Source organism: Opisthorchis viverrini (assembly GCF_000715545.1).
Source record: "Opisthorchis viverrini unplaced genomic scaffold opera_v5_260, whole genome shotgun sequence".
Classification (NCBI taxonomy): Eukaryota; Metazoa; Platyhelminthes; class Trematoda; order Opisthorchiida; family Opisthorchiidae; genus Opisthorchis; species Opisthorchis viverrini.
Window position 1 is genome coordinate 63839 of NW_008751918.1, and position 6622 is coordinate 70460.

Here is a 6622-nt window from a genome sequence, read left to right on the forward strand (position 1 = left end):
AATCCGTGAATCCGTGAAGTGCTTCCTATAACCTCTCGACTGAGCAGTGCTACACCCTTTTTTCACTTGTGCCTTTCAGGTGAACGACAGCCACTGACCGACAAGAACAAAACCGACCCGGGAAACTTTGGCAAAAGCCTCGATCCTGTGTATCAATCCGTGAATCCGTGAATCCGTGAAGTGCTTCCTATAACCTCTCGACTGAGCAGTGCTACACCCTTTTTTCACTTGTGCCTTTCAGGTGAACGACAGCCACTGACCGACAAGAACAAAACCGACCCGGGAAACTTGGGCAAAAGCCTCGATCCTGTGTATCAATCCGTGAATCCGTGAATCCATGGTTTTGATGGTTTTCCCGTAATTCAAAATCCCCAAAAGTTCATAGACGAGCGTTAAGCTCTCCCACAAGATCGCCCCAATCATTGCGAGGACTTGAAAGTGCTGACCATTTTACTGTGCTGTCTCTTCGCTCTGCCCATAAACCCACTAATTCATTCAACGGCGCTACCGATGGTTTGTTATACCGGTCAAGAGTAAAGATTGCCTTGCGCCACATATAGCGTGTGCTGACCATCATGAAAACTGCCCTGGCTCTGTTGGGCAAGATGCTTGCCGCTACGATAACAGGCTTTATAATTACAGGTCACGAGTGGTTGGTCAATTTTGAGTTAGATTCTACATAGTGGGCATAACTAGTGTTTATTTCGTTTTGAGAATTATTTCAAAACCAATGAGGAAAAAACACTTAAAAGCGGTTTTCCCACAAAATATCACATGGCCTTCACGGTGACTATACGCGGAAACATTAGCTGCCAATAAAATACGTATTCCGCGTCCGTACCCGACCTCGAATGTAATTAAACGTTTTCCATAAAACTGCGAACGCAAGTAGAGATTTTGGGGGTTCATATTTATAACATCAAATGCGAAACCTTTGTGTTGAAGATTCCTTCGTTTATACAACAGCTTCAAACCAATTTTAGGTGTACGTCTTACGCTCGGTGAGTTTTTTGTGACTCTTACTACTTGCACACTCACCCAACGCCATTCACGGCTAGCGATGGTTTTCAACCTTAGTTCAAGTCAACGGGTTTCATTAATGAACTAATCGTAACTCACGCTTCCTTGCCCTAGATTTGTGTTTTTCGAAATATACTATTGCTCTTCACGTGATAAGCATACCATCGTGGTTTTGTTCTCTTCGCCTTTAAGTTGTCAACTCAATGCATTTCCTTATAGTTACACCTACAATATTCTCTGGAACCAGTGTTACATCCAAAGAAACGTTAACATAACCCTAGAAAAATTGACGGCGTTCATTTGGTACTTTGAATCGCCTTTGAGTCCCAGTGTATCTGCAGCTTGTTTAAGCATACTCAATGTCAGCTTTGGGTGCGGAATTCCTATTTCCACTGACTGCCCTATATCAGCATGATGTCCCTGCTATTATAGTGAAGAATTTTTAGAAGACTGATTTCTCCGGTGTTTTCCTACTTGTCTGATGTTGAAATATTTTGGAAGTGTATATAATCGATAGCTGGGTCATCTTCGTTTACGCAGGCTCAATGTGGGGCATCCATTCGCGGCCCAATTAGAAAAATACTCTCATTTGCATCTGCCGAACAAAGCCGAAGAATTCATTGCAAATATTACGTTTCGTGGCTGTTTCTATGATAGCCACTACAAGCTGTGTTGGGTTGAGAGCAGTGTTATATATTTACTAGTAGAACGAGATTTAGTGGTTTTTTTGGCACACTAGCGTAGAGGGAATAAGGTGGCCAACAACAACAACAACACCAGTGGGGCTCTAAACCCCCAGTTCACACGCACGCAGTAAACATAAAAGTGGGACGAGGATTACAAATACGGGCAGGAGAATCGTAGAGAATTTCAAATATCAAATTAATGGATGATAAGCCCATAGCGCTGATATATAGGGAAAATAAGGACCCACTTGTGTAGTCGCTGTGTTGGACTCGGGTCCATAGGCTCCCTGGAAGAGTAAGTTGGTGAAAACACGAGTCAGAAAGTAAACCGTGCAGAAAATTATTGGCTTCGCGAGGAGCATGGACTGAGAGCTCACCGAAAAGATTGGATCCAAACGAATGGTTCACCATTTGAGAATAAACTCGTTTCGGAAATCACTGGGCCCCGGGTGAAGAGTTTGTTTGAATTTGCAGTTAATTGAACGAGTGGGCAAGGTTTTATTAAGATTAGGAAGGAATAGGATATTGTGGTGCCGTGTCATACTTAGCCTGACACTTCGGTATTCGGGCAGCCCCATAACGGACCCTATGTTTGAGGTCATTGGGTCGGGATGTGCATTACTTTGGGCAGCGCAGATTTTTCAAGTTGTTTAAAGAAATCCAAAGAGGTAGAGCAAAGCAGGTGTCAGATCACATGCATTTTTCTGGTCCGGTTAGGGATTTCTGTGGATGCAGAATACAATCCAGATGGAGTAGATAACTGCAAAACATGGCGTCCGGACCAGGTTTTGCCGAAAGCCGAAACTTGGGAAGACGAGGAATTGTGGCGAAGTTAGTAAAGCCTGGTGAGTTAGAGGAAGGATGAGACAGTACAATGTAAGGTAATGGATAAAAAACGTGATGTTTACCATCATTAGGTTGGTGCTAAGAAGAGATTAATTGAGACAGGATAGAGATGGAATCGTAAATAGTAGACTATTGATCAGGCAGGAGCGAATTTCTTCTAATATATGTTATTAAAATAAGAGAGATCTAGATAAAACCGATACAAGCATGCAGACAGGCGATGTGCTTAGGGTAATCAATGAAGTGTGGACTATCGCGTTGATGGACTGGTTTAGCCGTGATTTATTACGTTGTTTGGACGGTATCATCAGAAAATGACCACCAGTCCCCGAAGCGCTGCTAGCAGCCGGAAGTTAGCAACTGGTGCTTGGCGGAAAAAGCGTTTGGACAATAGTCTTGTATGCTGGAAGCGGAAAGTTTGGAATCACATGTATAAATACAACTTTGTGTGTGTCCACTCCTTGGTGCGGTATGTAGGAGCATGTCTTGTTTGGTTGACGAATTGGGCTTCGGTGCGACGCAACTCAAATCAAGGCAAAAGAAGCTATAGCCCCACAAGTTGACGTAAGCTGTATGCATTCTAGGGTCTTCGTTTAACCCATCCATGTTTTTTCTACGAATTTCTTCATTTGAACAGAAAAAAGTCTGCTGTTGCTCTTTTTCCACCGTCTGTATTTTATAGCTTCGCCGGATAACAACACGGACTAGCCCAACACACCAGTAACAAACAGAATACGACAGTGCGCTTTTATTAATTTCCTGAATTGAAGGCTATCCTCAGAACCTCCGGTGATGGGCGAAAAACCGGTGTTATTTGAGGGGCAGCGGGTGTACGAGCGCATCATGGTGCAATGCAAGAAGGCTACCCTCCACGCAGGACGTACCAAAAATCACATGAGATTTTCTTAACTGGCGCATGCCTCGTGATTCGTAAGTTGGTATTTCGCTAGGCAGTCATAATCGCGTCTTGTAAATTAGTAAAGTACTCCATCTACCAGATACTTCATCTAGTCGGCTAAAGCCGGGCCAGTGAAACAGCTCAGACATTTTGAACAAGCAAACGGCAAACAGCCTCTGAAGGTGGCAAGTCTCGGATGAAAGAATTGAGGCGGCGGCTATCGGTGCAGAATGAAGATGCTTTGAGCGTGTGAACCATGGCTAAACGATGATGAAGCGTAGGCTACCGAGCCAAACAAAGTTGCACCCAAATGTTTTGTGCGTGAGTTTTATGGGTTGTGTGGCGTATAAGACGTTCTCAGGTATGAGAAATTCTGACCTACGTTTGGTTTATGTTGAATAGAGCCGCGTATGTCGCAAGACCACTCACCGAACGTTGCAGATAGAGTAGACCAGGGCAGGTACCTAGCTGTAAGGAACCTAGTATAAGCTGTCTCGTGAAGTAGCCAAGCCAGTAATGGATCGTACGCTGATCAACCAGGCATTGGGGGACATTTTTACTGTAAGCAACTTCAAGAAATAGCATGGTATAGTGAATTGTTATGTTTTTCAAATTATTTTATTGTGTATTTTTTCATTAAAATCTTCAAAATCAGATGCTGTTCAGACTCCCTTCATAAAGAAATCGGAGGGTAGTTGGGTAATAGATAGAGCGGCTGCGGCTTTACGATTAAGTGGGTTATCTTGAAATTACGAAGACTTAGGTTGGTGTGAGATATTTCGAAACCGATCGTGAAGGCTATTCCAGATGCTAATGTAGTGAACCGGAAAGAAGTAGTGACGTAGAATTTTAAGCGCTGGAGGGCACACTAGTGAATTTCTGGATTTACAGAATTTATGGCGCGTACATGACTTTATGCTTGGTCTGGCCTATACTATATTAGCATTTCGGTACAACAGGAGGTTTATGATTTAGATTCTGCTCTAACCGTCTGAGTCGTAGAGGCCCAAGTTTACACAGCAGGAGCGATGGATAAGAGGGCTGTTCTGTGGGGATAATTTTTTGGCAAGTAAACGTTGGACGTTCTCAGGTGCTAGCCCGCAACTTTGAGTACAAAGAAAAGGGAAAGTAGGACCGATCCAACAACTGATCGCACGCTTGGCTTGAAAATCGAGATCTTTGGGTCCCCAAGATGGAAGGAGTGCATTATCAGGAGGCAGAGCATACGTACCGGGACAAACTGGAACTGGACTTGATGAGAAAAGCCAGGGGTACAAGATTATCTTTTCTTTGGTCTCTGTGGAATTAGCACAGTGGTTTTATTTTTTGTCCGCCAATATGGTTGGGCTTTGTGACGTTCTCCAGCTAAGGCGTTTGATTGTTTCTAGTAAGTAAGGTGTAGTTGTGTTGGTGATTCACATACTGATATGTAAAATTGCTGCATGACCTTCTGATTAGTTGTGCGTAGAACATGAATCATCAAACGTGGTGCGCGTTCGCATCGATACTACGAAATTTTTTGTCTTCCATTATTACGATGAACGCAGGGTGTGCGTCTGGAAAAGCTGTATAGTGGTGTAATTTGCCGAACAATCTCGCCTAACTTGTTACGTCTGTTGAGCATAACGCATACAAATATTTCATTATTACCCTTAGTGTGACTTTCAATGTATATTTTGTGGATGTTATCTTTCATTTAAAGAACACCATGGAAAGTTTAAATACGGTAGGAGTACACTTCGCGCTTCATCTCTTAAACTCGGACTCCCACGCGAATCGGTGGCGGCCGGTGACCGTTAAAAATTCTCCCTTTTAAATGCGGCTGTTAGCAACATACCATTGAAACGTGCTAAGGGATTAGACAAAGTCTCCGTAAAAGTCGCGAGTTCGAAAACTCCATAGTTTTGGCGAATTAATTTCGATTTACTCCGAATGGGAGTCTACCTCATTTGGCATACCCCTTACAAGCTGAAAAATAAACTTATTATTTTATTGTTGTATAATTATTCTGAGGTTCCACTGGGACATAATGACCATGTTGTCTGCTATTAGGCCAGAAACCATGAAAATCCAACGTGGATTCAGGTCTGCCGTGCAGATTGCTCAAAACTGCGTATCGTCCCTGAACGCCTGAAATTGGTACCACCTTCAGTGGAAGAGATATATGGGATCAACGACCGGCAAATTCACAAAGGTGATGCTGTACTCGCATTAAAGAGGTTGGTATGATAGCAAACGAACAGAAAGATTTGACGCCTACAGCAACAGAGACAACTTTGGAGAGCAGAAGCTGAGCTGGAATTTTTCAAAATTTCAAAACGCTCTAAACAAGAAATCAGACAATGAAAAATAAGGGGAGGTGGGGTAACGGACCTGTCCAGTAAAAACAAGAAATATGTAAGTTCGGTGCGTAAGCCAATACCAACCGCCTTCTCATTGAGGAACAGAAAGTGGGAATCCATGAGTTACCCAATAATATTATCTGAAGCTCAGAGAGATTATACAGAGCTGTAGCCTGCCACAGCCAACACGTCACATCCAACTTGGCAAGGCGCGACTATGGGCAACATCTGACTGATTTGTTCATACTTGAGGAGGATTTTTGATAACTCTTACACGAAACCAATCTCTTCAGAGACTTGGATCCGTATGTGGTTCACTAAAGGACCCCGGAGGAATCGTCGCCCACATCGGCGGACTGATGTTTGGTCACCCGCTCAACGACAACAAACTTCCTAATGCTCAAAGGAAGTGCTTGCCACGTCAATTTGCAAATTTGGTAACCAATTAGCTCCCGGCACCTACGGACCTATTCACATGACTAGAGTACCGTGTAAGATGATGCACGCCTTCTGATGCAAGGCACCCTAAATTCCCTTACTTTCAAAAACGTGTTATCTCCAGCGCAACACAGTTTCCACCAGGACTGAAAATGCTCGCATTTACGGAGAATTGAACACAGGTCAGAGACGAAGGTGTCAGATCGAGTGCCAGTTACTTGTCTCCCAAAAAGCATTCGATCGCCTATTCCTAAAGCTTGAGTGTTATGAAATCCAAAGGCATTCATCTTACTAACAACATTACGAGTGAACGTGAGTTTGGTAGTACCAATCTCCATTAATGGGCTCCGTTCTAGGACTGGCCCTCATTTTGGTATAATCTCATGTCCTTC